Here is a 17110-nt window from a genome sequence, read left to right as displayed (position 1 = left end):
ATTCAGAAACTGAATTTCACCTTCTCAAACTCAAAAAGGAAAGACATCGCAAAGGGAAGGAAGAGAATGATGCTCGCAAGTTGCAACACAACAAACTTGCTTTAGCAACAACCGCAAAGGGAATTCAAATAAAAACTTGCTGGGCGACTCACTAGATGAAGAAAGAACAAACTGTAACAGATCTCTAAAGACAAACCACAACACAGCGGGGAGTGTTGACACAGAGAGCGCGTGCACACGCGAAAGAGAGAGAGAGAAAAAGAGTGAGTGACGAAACATGATTGAGTAGGAAGCGTGCGTAATGTCACATCCGTAGTTAGCCACCAATGTGGCGGAGAGTGGAGTGGCGTGACATGCCTGGAGCTGTCAGACTTCCTGTTTATTGTGGTGAATAGACTCACACTCCACGGCCGCCATGTAGGCCTGTGCAGTAACAAAGATATAGTAACAGATATTAGGGCTGTGACGGTCATGGAATTTTGGATAACGATAATTGAGCAGACAAAATTAAGGCAGGCACCATAATAACCGTCAGAATAGCAAAACGTTATTTTTTTATTACGCATCGTTTCTCATCTCCTAACTGCACGTGCTACCACAGTAGTAGAATGAATCAAACAGGAGTCCCATTTCAAGTCAATGATGGCATATTGCGAGTGTACCATAGGAGCAAAGCAGGAAGTAACATTTTCTAAAACGTGCTGTAATATACTGATTCAACTCAACTGACGTTACAAAAAACACATTACAGTGAATGAGCTATATCAGTTAACATAACCTGAATGACAAGTCTACATTACCATAGACATTGCTTCACAATAACAGGCAGCCATTGCGGGTGTCCTAAGCATGTGACAAATGGGCAATGTTTCTTTCTAACGCCATTTTGTTATTGGTTCTGTTAAAACGATAAAATGCACAAAATTCCATGCGAATTCACAATTCAGCTGCCAGCAACTGTTAGGTTGTCACATTGCATCCCTTTCAGATGGTCAAGCATTGCACCTATACTACCATTACGGTACTTCAATTCCACCCCGCAAAGTTTGCATTTCTTTCTCATTTAACTTCTCATAGTAATGCCATAAAGGACTTCGCTGCTGTTGCTCGTCTTGCTCTGCCATTTTTCCAACTGGTGGAGTGAAGACTCCAAAATAATTGATTACTCGACTCACATTTCTGAGTCTCTAGAAATTAACTCCTAAGATTCAGTATTTTTGGGAAGGGACGAGACTGATCAGTTGCCATACTTCCGAGAACACAAACACTCGCATCTTTCATAGACGAGGGACGAGAGAAAGAGGGGAGAAGCACAGTATAGGCAGGACGGCTACAAGGCAGACAGAGTCGGAACCATGAACAAGGCCCATTTAACCTGTTTGGGGTAGGGGGCAGTATTTTCACGTCCGGATGAAAAGTGTGCCCAAAGTAAACTGCCTGCTACTCAGGAAGATAGGATATGCATATAATTTGGATCGAAAACTCTAAAGTTTCTAAAACTGTTAAAATGTATGTCTGAGTATAACAGAACTTATTTGGCAGGCGAAACACAGAGGACAAACCATCCAGGATTTATTTTTTTGGGGTGACCATGTTTTCAATTGGTTTTCCATGGGAATCTAGATTTCTGAGGCATCTGGTTGCAGTTCCTAGGCCTTCCACTAGATGTCAACATTGGTTGATGTTTTTCTTTTGAGTAATGAAGAAGTATGCCTATTCAGAACTAGGGTCGAGTGTAGTGCACTGTCATGTCTGGGGCGCGCGACCTAGCGCTTGCGCCACTTTCATTTTATCCGCTATTGAACACAGTTAATTCCGTCTGAAATTTTATCGATAATTTACGGTATAAAATACCTAAAGTTGTATTAGGAAAGTTGTTTGAAATGTTTGGACCAAGATTGCAGGTAACTTATTAGATCATGTTTAGTCATGTTGGGCAAGTTGGAACAGTTGTTTTTCTGAATCAAATGCGCCAAATAAATGGACATTCTGGAGATTTAACATCAGAAATAATCGAACAAAAGGAGCATTTGTGATGTTTATGGGACATATGAGTGCCAACAGAAGAAGATCTTCAAAGGCATGAATTATATCGTTATTTCTGAGTTGTGTCGCGCCTGGCGGGTTGAAATATGATTGTCATGTGTTTGATGGGGCGTTGCCCTCAGATAATAGCATGGTTTGCTTTCGCAGTAAAGCCGTTTTGAAATCTGACACTGTGGCTGGATTAACAAGACGTTAAGCTTTAATTTGGTGTATAGCACTTGTGATTGTATGAAAGTTTTTAAAAAAGATAGAATTGTGCTCTGCAATTTCACTGGATGTTCTCGAAACGTTCCGCTAGCGGAACCCCCAGCCGTAATAGGCTAACAGCAATCAAGAGATGTAATATCACAATGAAATGCTGTATCTTGCAATGGTTCACAACATCAGTAAAGCAGGGCCTATCATCAATGAATTGGCTACGATATTCTACACACAACAGACTTAACACACACCCGCATCATTAACCAAAAGAAAGAGCAGGCGAGGCAGTGTGAGGGACAGCAAGGAGGGGGCAAGTAGTAAAAATGTGCACATAGGTCTGGGTATTCTGTATCTCGCAAGGTCTTGTATGCCTCGCAGATTCACCAAAGTAGCCTAAAGTTAAGACATTTTTATTTAAATAATAGAGAGGAATAGGCTATCTAGTTAGATTATTTTCTGTGTTGTAACCTGTTTTGTGATAACTGCACTGTGATCTAAGCTGATATATATTTACGGTTATTTTCCAGTCTTAATGCATAACCGTCAGTTATAAGGTACTTGAGCCAGCCCTATGAGCTATAATACAACATAGACTAGTAATCTTACAACATTTGAATTATAGGCTACCCATAGTTTTTTTTTAAATCTACGCAAGTGATTGAACATTGCTTCTAAACCGTCATATAGACCTACAGCAGACTACGACATATTACACCAGTCATCTACAGAGTCAACTACAATTATACTCCCACCATCATGCTCTTTAACTTGCCCTGTGTTGTTTATTTCAGCCACACAGTAGAAGCACAGCGAAAATGAAGCAGTAGGTAAATGGCCATAGCAATAAACTACACTCACAAATTCATTTAAAAAGTCACTTGGGCCCGCGAGGGAAACACTCAAAAACGAGAGAAAGAGGACGTTCTTCAAAATAAAATGATTGGGAAACTATTCCGTGCTTTGGCCTACATTTCACCAGACTGAGCCTTGTTATGATTTAAACGTCCCAGAATGAGAGCTGAGGGCTCCAGTGTGGCGGGCCTGTGGGCCCTGTGTCGCCGTGACAGCACTAGCCACTTTTATCACCTCACAGCTACGGCTAAGAGCAGGAAGAGGAGTTGCCCTGCTTCCTCTCCTCCTGGCCCATAAATCACCTCTCCTCCTCCAGCACAGAGCGAGCTCCCACAGCCTCCCTATGACATTGCACCATGGGGGAGGAGATGACAGTGTGTGTGCATGGGGAGGAGTGTGTACGTCCATGTGCGTGTGTGCAGGATGGTGAGAAAGGTTGGTGTGCGAGTGTGTAGGGAAGTAGGATAGTGGGGGGAGCGAGATGCGCAGCGGGGCCATGCCAAAAGCTGCAAATTTGAATCCCTGTGATCAGATTTGGCGTCTAAGCCGGAGGGCTGACCGTTCACCTAATTCCCTCTAGAGTGACAGATGTGGCTCGGTGCCAGGGCCTTCTCTACGTCTCCCCCTCTCGCTCTCTCTGGTAGGAGGGCTACGCCCGGGTGTGTGCGTGTCAGAGGGAGGGGCTTAGGTGTGTTAGTGAGCGGGAGAGAGAACAAGCTATTGGAAGAGTAGAAGACAGAGCAAGCGAGAGGTGGAGTGGGAGAGAGTTCAATCCGCAGGCTGGGTGCCGACCAATGTGTGTTTGGTGACGTGCGAGTGTGCGGTCAGGCATGCCCTGATGCAGGAGAGACGACGAGTTACCTGCCCGTACAAACACAGAGCCAGACCACCACAGCCAACCTTCAATATCAGACCTGCACATTCCCACCACCACTTGCTCGCTCTTGGGGTTAGACTACGTGGTGTCGACTCATCAATAGGGATGTGTTTGCGGTTTTCTGTTAAACGATAAAGAAAAACGCATAGAATTCCACGTGAATTCACAATGCAGCTGCGCTAATGCCAGTGACAATTTGGGCCTCAGTGTCCCTTTCAGATGGCTAACATGCAGACTAGACAGGGCACGCGCCTGCATGTTGATTTTGTCCAACCATACCAGACACATTGGTTGAAATATCAAAACAAATTATTACATTTGGGGACAGACAGATATATATATATAAATACAATTTTAAAAATAATTTTCATAGACATTAAGCTAGCCTGCTTTTGCTAGCTAATTTGTCCTGGGATATAAACATTGGGTCGTTTTACCTGAAATGCTAAATGTTCTTTTCTCTGAATCTTTGTTGAATTTCGACCCATTTTGAGTCACAAAAATCAGGTGTACTCTAATCCAACAATTAATACACAGATAAAAAGGGAAAACTAGTTAGTTTCAAGTAATCTCTCCTCCATAGAAAAATAGTAAAAAATAAAGAAAAGCCCTGGAATGAGTAGGTGTCCAAACTTTTGATTGGTACTCTCATTTTTGGTTTGGACATTCACAAGCAAATCTGAACGAGACATTGTGCAAATGTACAAAGTTAAAACGCATGCTTGTCTGAAGGCAGAACAGTACAGGCTTTGGAGCAGCATGTGTACACGCTGTGTCTGTGTGGAGTCGAGTCAGTAGGGCAACGGTCTGCATGCACTGCGCGGAGAAGATAGGGAAGGAGCAGACGGATCAAGAACTGAGAGGAGAAAAAACACAAGGAAATCAAAAGATCGCAATGGCAGCTGTACAGAAAACTCATCCAAAGGGGCTATGACTTTTCAAACAAAGCAGGAAAAATAAAAAACCTCAACGAAGACCTAAAATGCTTCTTATTGTAATTTCTGCTCAGCTTCAGACAAATTCTGTGCTTCAGTTGCACTTCACTTGGAGGACAATTGACAAACGGGCATTCTATCAGCAGTCAACACTCGGACTGGTGTGTACCTACTTTTTTTCTCCGGTACTTCTCCTCGGAGTAGCCAGTCCACTTTTCTCCAGTATGATGCAAGATTAAACTTCAAGCAAAACATAAGGAAATGTAGCCAGTTACATTCTTTCTATGAAAAACATTACAAATGATGTCCATGCATCGTTATGCAAAAATACCTTGCTTTTTCATTGTAAGCTCTTTTACTTGTGTGGCTGCCAGACAAATAGCGTTGCACTTCTGTTGTCACCTGATGAAAATGAATCAATTTTCTGCACTAATGTATTGTCTGTGAATGGAAACTATTGTTGCATGTCCCCGATTACTACTGAAAAAAATACTTTACTTTCAATGAACTGCACACCCCTTCTCAATACACATCTGGAATCACCTGCTCCCGCTTTGTCCTATTGTTCTAATTACAAACAACTGGTTCAACTTTTTGGGGAATCTACAGTAAGCTTCATAATGTAAAATAATGTGACAGGTGAATTAAAGAGTGCAATCTGCTTTATCTTCTAACGTATTTCACAAGTTGACTGCTGGTATTTACTTAAGTAGCTACAAATACATTTTTTTAACTAGTTACTGGTATTGAAAAAACAACCTGTGGCTATTTCCAAATACCCCCGTATACACGGTATACCACGCAAGCCTCCAACAAAACACTTGCAGCTTTCATAGCGAGCTAGTGAGAAAAGAAAGGGATGGGCACCGTATAGGCGGTTGACCACAAAGACATAAGCCTAGTGCACGGTTCTATCGGCAACCAAAAGCATTCTCTCGCAATGGAATGATGCATCTTGCAATTTTTTGGGCTTGCGAGGTCTCGCAAATTCAGTAATCATCAACGAATAGGCTAAGATAGAGATGAGCAAGATTTAACACTTTGCTCTCACACAGTGCAAGTGCACAAGTTCACTTCACGCTGTCCACAGTGTGGTGGTAGCCAGGGCACCAAAACAGTGGAGAATTTTTGCCTCGAGCTTCACTCTTAGGGTCTTTAGAGTTAAACGTTTTTGTAAAAATAGCCTCGGCTCCACATATACTTTAATGTAAACTTGTCACATTTCGACCGCACACACTTGCCCGACAGTTGCTAGCCTCTAAGCAGGGCAGTGTAAACAGAATGGTCTCATTTAACCACAAAGGAAAGTTTATGAAAAAGATAGAATTGAGAACCTGGAAATAGTAACCTGTTACATTCTGAAAATGTCGCCATACCTTTAAATCTCAAGTCAGGTGTTTTGCTTGACTGCACTGAGCACCAATTTTCGTTTACCTCATAATGACATCGTTGATATAGATCAAACTAAGCCTGTTTTTTTCTAAGGTAACTTTAATGCGGTAGCCTTAGGGCGCTTATCTAGCTATGGTTCAACTAAAGATTAGAATTTGGCTATAGCCAGCACATATTTGATGCAGAAATTAAATTTTGTTTAGCTAGCTAGTTAGCTTGCTAACGTTAAATAGCTGTGTAGCCTATATTATAATAATAACACTGATAACATTACTGTACTTTTACATTTGTATATCATTATTGATATGCTAACGTTACTTGATCATGAAGCATGTTCGTTAGCTAGCTGAAGTTAGCTGTGTATTGACAGCTCATTTAATTTGTACAGACGAAAAAATAAACTAATTGACTGCACATGGTTGTGGATTGTTGCATTATTGAAGAGTGTAATATGGTTTGGTTGCATTACTCCATATTGTAAGGTTGTAAGGAAGAAAGGTTGCTCAGATTGTTAAATCATTTGTGCTTACTTGCTAGTGTCTGTGATATTTAAGGTCAATTTGAGCGGTGGACAAAGAATGTAGTGTTACCCGCCGCAACGAAAGGTAAGGCAATGACGTAATGTGAATTGAAAAGTAGAAACCTCTGGCCACTGCTCCGCAGACACCATCTCTCGTAGTGGGAATAGGGAGGAAATTGACCCACTATGCCGTTTACTTTGCACCTACTTCCTATGGCTGAGCCAATATTTAAATTACACTATTTTCCCAGGCCTTTATATCCTATCTTCTAGTACTGCTATAAAACAGAAAATGTTTTGTGATAACTGCACGGTGATTCATTTTGTGGAAAAATAATATAATTGACATTCGATTTTCCCTTGTGGTTAAGATCCCAATTTCGTTTAAATGCTTACATCCACACTCAGGCCAACTTTTTATTTTTATTTTTTTAACACTAGAACATCCAAACCATAACTGCTAGTCGACAGCTCTGTGTCAGTAACTACCATTACATGCGAAACTAGTTACAAAATGGACTGTAGCAAGCTTAAAATGCAACAGAATAGAGGGACTGGTTATTTCTCCCTCTACTCTCTTGATGGTTGGAAATGACACTTTTTCCAGGAAATCCCCAAAACGTAAACAGGACGCATTTCCTGTGGGCCACATACTAGGCCTGGTTGGGAGGCCATGTCACATACAACAACAATACCATTTTTACTTTATCACCAACAGTCAATGCATCATAATAATTGCCTTTCTTTAGAAATACTATCAGAACATGGCCTGGCAGGTGGATGGTAGACAGACCGTGTGGGGGAGGGAAGTTGTAAAGTTGATTGCGTGACCATAGGTCTTTCATAAGAGGTACTCTACTGTTCTGGTTTGAAGGCTGGCTCTCCCAACTGCTCTGCTGCTATTGACAAGAGCACCAGAGTGAAACACACAGACAAGCTTATAGGGGGAGGACTTCAGTTCAAATCAGAAAAAACAAACACCACAAGTATCAATCTGCACCGTGTCATGGTTGGAAACTTCCTGAATTATTGTTTGTTTCATATGCAAAAGGTCTGATCAAAAAGTCATCACAGATTAGTGAAGACAGAAGTTTCCAAAAATGATCTTTGCCTTTCAACCAAGCCAAAATAAACTATCGGAGCACTCGAGAAATTATCTTTCGACACGGGAGCAAATGGGAGCAAATTTCTGCAACTTAATTTCACAAGACTACAGAAGCACAGGAATACTTCAAACATCCTAAGTTAATAACGACTTATGTTCTTTATCTTTAATGATAACACAAATTAGGTCAAATGTGAGAGTAGTTAGCAAGCTTAACTAAGAGAATAGTCTCACTTCAGGGTGTCTGAACTAGTTGTTAGAGGGGCTGTGTCCTCAAGAAATCACCATGCTACAAGAAGTACGCCTGGTCCAAGTTTGTTGGCTACTGGTTGGACCTCTGCTTGGCTAGACGTATGCCATGTTGAAAAGATAACCTGCAAAAACAATTTGAAGACAAGTGTAACCTCACGGATCAGTTAAAAGACAAATTAGTTCTGAAGTGTCCTAACCAAACTAAACATTTCTACATGAATTGTCGTAATCAACCGTCTGCGCTTTTCTTTGTAGATTCAAAGCAGAGTGAAGTTCAATTGAATAAACACTGCCAGTCAAACCACACGTACTCCAAAACCAAAAGTTATGGTCACAGAGGTATTATAATATGAATAAAAGGCCCTACAGAGCTCTTAAATTCTGGGTCCCACTAATCCAAGGCTATGTGATTCAGCAGTGGAAATAAGAGCCTTGTGGACTGCCATGGTATGGTAGAACCACCTGTGGTGTCTCCCTCCCTGAACCCTAGCCCCAGAGTACAGGCAGTGCATCAGGTCCCAGCAAGGGGCTAGCTCTCCAGAGGCACACCACCAGCATTCCTTTTATCTACCCCTCCTTAACTAACCCACTGCAAACTCCCTCTCACCACCTACCCCACAAGAGGCATGCGCCCGAGCATAATTTATACTTCTGCTCCACTGGGGGAGAGGGGGGGGTGAGCATGCTGATGTGCAGATGGGGAAGAGGGTATGGGATGTGTCTGTTGTGGGTAGCTAACTGCACAAAGAGTGTTTGAATGTGACTGGATGTGAGCAGTGGGGCGATCGAGTAGGGAGGCAGGGGGGCCTGAGGGGCGAGCAATATGCTTGGGCTGGGATTTGAGTGAGGGGACAGGAGGGGCTACGGGAATCTGGTTGTTTTACGCACGGCTGCCTTGTTAATGGACTTTATTTTTTCTTTACAGTAGGGAGGGGGAAACAGGAAGGAGTTCTGTTTATGCAATCTGCTCTCTGCTTTAAATATGTGGGCTTAATATCCCCCCCCCCCCCAAAAAATACCACTGTCCAAATCAGGGGCCTTTTGTGGTCAAACATGGGGCAAAGGAGGAGTAAGAGCGGTTGTATGTGTGTACACGTGAAAGGTAGAAACAGTCGGCATGGGGAATAGAAGAGGCTGTCAGTGATATATTCAGCAGAACTTTGACCTTGACTCCAAGGAAACAGCACCACAACGCCTTCCTCTTTGGCACTCGTCTGACTGGCTACCCAATAGCTGAGGTACCTGATGCAGGGTCAGCCGGGGTAAAAGCCACTTTGTGTCAGCCCGTTGCAGGCCTAGGGCAGGAGGGGGAGAAAGGAGTTTTAACTTCCTGTCAAGGATGTCTGGCCCAAGAGAAGAAAAACATAGAAAGATGGGGAAGAAGAGAAAAGTAGGGTTGGGCGGAATGCGGGTTCATATACAGTCATACCATTTCTGTCCCTTATAAAAATGAATTTGTTGCAGTCATCTCCTTGCAAATTTGCTTCCAACTAAATAGTGCGCCACAAAATGTTGCCAGAAGTGTGCAAATGTTTGCCACTAGTGGTGAATCTGTGGCAACAATATTTATTGCCACTAGAGGCAAACCGTTTACCAGAAGTTGTTTCTGGTGAACACATGACTTCCAAGACCAATCGGGGGAATTAGGAAAATCTGTTGGGAAATGGAAACCAAGCCATCGAGTTGGCTACCCACCAAAGTTGTTGGGTGAGTGTAACTTATTAAATCTTCCTAATAAAAACTGTATAAATGTGTTTGCTAACTAGGCATCAATTAACTCATGTTATAGAGTGAAAAATTTTGTTGATACCAGTTTCAATCTGTCAGCTCCACTGACTGACTAGGCCTTGCTAACGCCTAGCTATCCGACGTTAGCCATCATATTTTTGCACAACTGTGATGGCAAATCATTAGCTAGCTTAAACACATTTTTAGCTGAATATGTTTCTGTCTTTTAATACCAATATGCAGGTGTCACTGTTCACCAGCATGTTAGCTAGCACAACCGCTAAGGTAGCAACATGAGCTAACTTGACGTCAAAACTGCAGATGATATCCTTCTCCTACCCGTGGTGTTGGAAGAGGCTGTACTGGGGGGAGGATGCATCAACACCCTGGAAAGATGGTGGTGCACTCCCTCATAACACCGAGTGATAAATAGCTGTACTTTAGCTGAGTTGTGTTTGCAAACCTAGGATCATGTGCAATTACAGGTTTTCCAAGAATCAATTGCAGGAATCCCGGGGCCTCCCATTGGAGCTAAATCATTTCCCATGCTGGAAAGTATTCAGACAGTCAGCGGCTGGGTGGGAGGTGGTGGGCTAGACTTACCCATGCGCAGGAGAAGGCTGGAAGGCCGGAGCCTCCAGCCAGGGTTACTGGCTGGAGACACTCCCTCGGGGCAGATGATTTCTGTCAGTGTCTGTCCTGATGCATTTCTGACTGAACGAAGACCTACACATTGTTCCCAACACCCTGATCAACAGTCAGGTATTTTCATAATGTAAAATGGTTACAGTTGGGATCAGGGTTCAAGGTAAACTGACCCCAGATCTTCTGGTTAAGGGCGTGAGGGACAGGAAGAGGATTACCCTGCGTCAGGATGGAAGGGGGGCGGGGACTGTGTGCCTCACTTCCTCTTCCACTGCTACTCTGTGTACACTGTAGAGGCTGCATTCACTTCCCACTCCAGTGGTGGGACTCAATTGTCATGAACTGTGCATCCTTTTCTGCTGCTGCACTGATATCACTGGACAGGTGAAAGCGATCCCTTGTTGGTCTTCTGCCGTATTGCTTTCACCCATCATTTCAAATTGATGAAGGAAGGACCTACTTAGACTAAGTCTATAAAAGGTCTGTAAATCTCCTCTAGGCTATATTGAGATTCATTATCTCTCAGATCTTAACCACTATACTGAATCTCGGCTGTGACTGTGCCGTTGTTTGAATGAGGGGATAGTATTGTTGCCTGGCTACCCAAGCGCCTTGGTCCGGCCAAATGCTATGCTACGTCACACACACACATTACTTTTCTCCACAATTGGTCTGGATCCGAGTCCCTTCGAGAATTTCTAGAACACAAGTGCATTCTAACCATTCTGATTGGTCCCAGAGCCAGAACACAGGTGGGTAAAGCTGCTTTTGGAAAATGGGTCATTGGCTTTGATACACTGGTTAGAGATGATCCAATCACATATGACTTTGTTTTGTACAACACCCCTAATTTTAACATCATCATACAGATGACAACGATGGCAGTCGCTGACTGAAGTATGTCGTGAACAGAGCAGCGGAAGATTAGTCAGGCAAATAGCACTGAGGGAAATGGCAACTCAATGAATGAATGGGATAGACAGAGGGGAAAAAGACTACTTCAGCCATAATAACTAGATGGAGCGACTGCTGTATGAAAATGAGCCATCTAGAAATACATGGTCGACAAAGCTTCCTCGCATGAGCCATACAATGATGATTAGAGTGAATAACAATGCATCTTATCAGCTGTGGCCAATCTATAATATGTTCTGTTTAGAAGAAAGGAACTGTGACACACAAACAAGGCTTAGGGGCTGGCTAGTCTACACTTCAGATAGAAGCAGCATCTCAAATATTCCCTTCAAGAAGAGTGGTCCATAGGGCCCGGACTATGGGAGGTAGAAAGGTAGTGCAGGGGGGCTGCTTTTACAGGCACAACGGGCTACCACAACACTTCTGCAAACCCCGGACCCGTAGAGGAGTGGCGGGGCATGACAGAACTATGCTCAACTTCTTCCACTGAGAGGATCAACTGCCGCCACATAATTTAACAAAATGGCAGCCATAACAATAAGTGGTCAGATCAGATCCACACAGACAGTGCCCATTGTATTCATACAAGGGCTCAGTTGGGATTGAGAGTACCTCTGACACTGGGGATCAGATGAGAATGCCAGTTCCAGGTCAAGGTGTTAGCCAATAGGAGCAAGGCAGGAAAGAAAGATGGGCCTACACAGCAGGTATGTTTCTGACACACATTACTGTAACTCAATGAATCCTGGTTTGAATTCAAATTAAACTACATTAGGTCTACATTTAGAGATGGGTGTGCCACTCAAACTGCTGTGGCAACAATCAGACTGATTTAGTAGATATGGAGGAGAATGAAGTACCTTTCCTTTTACACATGGGCTTATATATGAAATGATAACCATTTTTTTCCCCACAAATCTGCCAAAATAACATTATTGACTCCTTTCAAGTGTGAACTTTTCTAAGGATAGCGTGCCAGCTAACTGCCTCTTCAAACGGTGCCTCTGAGCAACTTAAATTGTCATAACAGTACTTTACCAATTAAGTCCCGGTAGTAGTTTGAATAATATATAATAACATATGCCAGGGATCATCAACTAGATTTAGCAGTGGGTCCTTTTTTTCTTGAGCGGATGGTCGGAACAATTACAAATCATTTGTTGACAGCAAACTAACCGCAAGAAGCTCAAACAGATATATTTGACTAAAACCATTTCTAACCTTGATTACATATGTATAAGATCACATGTAAATATATTATGCACTGGAAAACTTGGGAACAGATTTCCAAAATTAAAATCACTTGGAGCTGATTTTATGGTGTTTACAGTCCAACAATGAAATTTAAAAACAAACGTGTTTTTGGGGGCTCAGAAAACTTTGGCCCACGTGCCACCAGTTGAGGAACCCTGACCTATGCCATTTAACAAACTTTTATACAAAGTGAGTTACAGTGCATACATCGATTCCCAGGTGGTTCTGGGAATCGAACCTACTAAAGTGGATTTACCAGCACCATGCTCTACCAACTGAGCAACAAAGTGACCACTGTGCAACTGAAACCAGAAGTTAATGTAACAGTATTGCTTCCATCACTCTCCTTGTCCCCACCTGGACTCGAACCAGTTACCCTCTGAACACAACTGCCTCCCATTAAGCATTGTTACCCATACCTCCACAACTGCCACGGCCCTAGATTGAAAACGCAACCAGTGCGCAACTCTAATTAGTTATCCTTTTCACACCGGTTACATAAAGACGCCTTGGACGGGCCACAGCTTCCCAGCATGCATTGCCCTACTCATCAAAGCGGGTTGACAGAAACTAAGCTAATTTTTACAGCAGAAAAAAATAGGTCACTGTACACAAGGCCACCCCAGTGTTCATTGTCAATGGGGCAACTGTCTTAAATGGTCCAAATGGCGACATCGAATTTGTCTTTTTCTCAACTATCTCCCACCTTACATTTTAAGTTTAGTTTCTCGGGGCTGGTCTTTAGGGATCCACAGTGTATGCTGGTTAGGGTCCTGTAGTTACATATGCGGCTAAGATCGGTGACTGGGTTTTGCACCTTAAAATAACAAAAACATGATTGGGATTTAAGAGCATTGTTTATATGCAGTGCACAACACTTCTAGGCGTCAAATCTGATCTTGAATACTTCTGGTCAAACCACAGGTTCCAGACAAAAGATAGAGATGAACCTGCATAATATCATTCAAATGTTCTCACGGGGAGAAGAGATACCTTTCGAAGTACACTTGTGGCAGGATGGAGCAGAAATTCCAAGATCATCATCCTATGAATGAGCTTGAACTAATACATAGCCCTGAAATAAAATTAACCATCTTGTTTTCGGTATACAGTTAAAATAAATGTTTAGAGCTAATAAACTGCTTTATGATAAAGATTAGTCAAAAACAGTTAACTAGTAGTGGGGTATAAAGAACTCCATAGCACTGGTGCCACTGTAAAAAAACTTTTGTTCAACAGAACCCCACCGCACTTACACCCGGCCCCTTCATAAAGTCAACGCAGCTATATAAGTCCGTCGGAAAGCAGTACCTCAACAACCACAAGAAAATGCAGACTATGGGAGAAGCCACAATACTGAATAACATCTGTCCCGCCCGCCATACCCGGGGCCTCTTATCTGTTGGCGGAGTGGGCCGACATACATTAGAAGCTGCCATCTTAGGTTAGAGACTCCGCAAAAGGTGGGGGTAGTACTTCGGTGATATTTCATGGGATTCTCGATTATCAATTAACGTAGCTTGTTCGTTAAACAAAACATCGTTATTTACTATGCGAATAGTTTTCGTTAAATATCTATTCGTCCTTGTTCTATTATAAAGGGTTGAAAGTAGACACTGGCAACACGCATTATGCGAACTCTCCATTATGTTGTAATCAGTCAGAGGGAGAGCAACAAGGTCGGGAAAATTTTGGAAAATAATGCCAGCTTGTATTTAGAAATTCAGCCACCCACAATACAGCAGCAGGTGTTTTAAAATCGAAAAACGCTGGATGAACAGAGGTTAAGAAAGTTCTCCATAATACTGTAGCGACACATCTCTTGATAAACAAGCCCTCTTATCAAACTTTAAAACGCGGAAACGCATGAAACAAACTGCAACCGGTTTACTTGCTGTTGAACAAAGTGGCATTCGCCATCAAAGTAGCCCATTAGCACATGATTAGCCTCTGGGCTAGCAGCAAGACAATGAGGGCTATGATACAGTGGTCAAATGTTGGCTACAAGCACAACTTCACTATAAGCAATGGGCAACCTCCAACTAGCTAGCAGCAGGCTAATTAAGCTACATTATTAAGCACGTTTTGGACGGAAACGCACCGCTAACCTCGGGTTATTCCCTTCAAAATACGAAATTCTCTAACCATCGAAGCCGAAACTCGGTGTTTTGATTAAAGCCCATGTACTTTAACAATTATATGGATATATCAGGGCGAAAATATAGAATGCTAACTAAACAGGGATGACCGTCTGGCCTCAAGCAACCCCCTGTCCATCGTCCTATAAAACACTGCGGACAGGCTACTTTTCACCCCGTCGTTATCAAGTTAAATCCCATGTGAATACTCAATTTATGAAGTACAAGTTTAACTATAGTCAAAATCCGATTGTGTGGTTTGCAATAACAAATTGCCTTTTTGTCACAGTGCATCCAGGGAATCTCCCCCGCGCTAGCAATCTATACTAAGGTTACTCACTCATTCATCTCGGCCACTGACTCACCTCTACGTTCGAGCCACCTCGTGTCTCACTAGCTAGCGCAACACACAATTAGCTAACCCAAGCTAACGAACACTCACTCTTGTCTATTGTATTACAAAGGAAAAAGTCACATTTCAACATTTCTAAACTCAAGTTGTTCACACTTGTCTGTGCTTACTGAGAGAGCTCACCGTGTTGGCTAATATTCTTCACTTGGTGAAAAAACTCAGGACTCACTCCGCTCAGTGCAGCGGGTGACGAGCTAAACTTGCTAACTGTAGTTAGCATTTTAACATGGTAAATTTACGGACGTTCAATGACTTGTTCTAAATGAGAGAGGGGGAACACAATTCCCTTTTCAGAATAAGTTTTTCACAAAGTTGTTTACTAAATATACGTCCCAACTACCAAACCAAGTTCCATGGTAGATTAAAAGTCGATTGTAAGTGGGATCTAGTTTTCAAACATTACTATAAAATGGTTATTTACAGGTAAGTGTAACACACAACTAGCTAATTTACCATGTGAACAAACTGAAATGAGGGAGTACGGAATCCAACCATTTAAAAAGAGCATTGCTCGCTTACCCAACTAGCTTGGTCAGTTCAGGGTTTCGCAAATTAACTCCCGTAGTAGCTATCTCCAGTAAATTCCTTTCTGGTCCGTTTATAAATAAATTCAAGTTATTTTATAAATGTTCGGCGTGTCGTTATCCCTTCCTCACCGACTCTGCCTCTCTCCTTTGTGTTAATTTCCCTCAAATCGAGTTTAATCCGATCGATCCCGGCGGTCGCGTTCTCGAGTCCTCTCCTCCAGACATTCGCTCACCTTCTACGGGTAGGGGGCGCGTTCATGGCTCCAATGGATAAACATGCGTGCGCGTGATGACCCTACTGGGCTGTGACGAATGTGCACTTTATTATTCATTTATTGTAGACGCTATTAAATATAAACCTTTTCATTTCTTATTTCGGCGTAGGGTTGTAGGAGTTATTCATACATTTAGTGGTAATTTTGTAAATCATTTCCCGTGTACAGATGCTAATAAAAGCGTGGCAAAGCAGAGTTGTGTAACGGAGTAAGAAAACATGTGTCGTGGATTCAAGTTGCTTCTCAAATGATAAACCCTATCACTTTTCAGGTGATAATAAAAAAAAAATATATATATATATATATATATATATATTAAATCTGTTTCAACCTGAAATGATGGACCTGTAAAAGCTCAACACGAGTTTAAGACAAGTGTTCTCAGATTAAATGGATCTGTACCACCTGCAATGTTTGGATGTTTTTTTTTTGGTTTGTGCATGGTGCATCAGTTCGACCCCCGATAATTGAGTTTCCTTATTCCATGTCAACTGCAGATTAATAATTATGATAATTAGAGATGGACATCATACACATTTACGATTCATATTTACATATTTGCTCTTCTACCGAGGGAGCATATTATTCTACTTGGTCCCTTGGGCACGCGCAAGGCCAACCCGAGGCCTTGTGGTCTTCAGAGTAGTTTCAGACCTTTTACCACAGTAAAAAGCTAAACATGTGCAACCAATTGCGATAGAAATATATCAAGGTGAAGAAATACGCCTTTCACACAATCACACTTTTGTGAAGGCCTCTTCCTTGATGCATTGCACACTACCTTACATACGCATCATCAGGCAAGTAACCCGGATGTCCCTTGCGCGGCCATTCATTTGCTTATCATAACAATCTGCTCCACAAGACTTGTGTATTTGAAGGCGCACGCACTCCCTTTCTGTATGCCCAATGTCCTCTCAAAACCACTGTTTATTTGACTTACGCTTGTAAATATGCCAATGGATTAGTTAAACATTAAGTTTTTTGGACAGCATTTAATAGTTTGTCTTTAAAAATACATGTAGTTTGTGGGTAT

The 17110-nt window shown here is 42.3% G+C and overlaps 1 protein-coding gene across 3 annotated transcripts in view; it reads right to left on the bottom strand.

The window, feature by feature from the left end:
- Positions 1-16077, bottom strand: part of chd7 (chromodomain helicase DNA binding protein 7) — a 79373-nt gene extending 63296 nt beyond the window's left edge. Inside the window, exon 1 of one of the 3 annotated variants that reach the window (XM_052477068.1) lies at positions 15929-16077. The gene's annotated coding sequence lies outside the window, so the exon portion shown is untranslated. Of the gene's footprint in view, positions 1-15791 lie in introns of all 3 variants that reach the window. The other 2 variants (XM_035800221.2, XM_052477069.1) reach the window with 2 other exon arrangements.
- Positions 16078-17110: the final 1033 nt, after the last annotated feature.

This window comes from Oncorhynchus keta, chromosome 23 (genome assembly GCF_023373465.1).
Source record: "Oncorhynchus keta strain PuntledgeMale-10-30-2019 chromosome 23, Oket_V2, whole genome shotgun sequence".
In the NCBI taxonomy this organism is placed as follows: Eukaryota; Metazoa; Chordata; class Actinopteri; order Salmoniformes; family Salmonidae; genus Oncorhynchus; species Oncorhynchus keta.
Note: the sequence above shows the minus strand (reverse complement) of the source record. Positions and strands in the feature narration are given on the sequence as shown.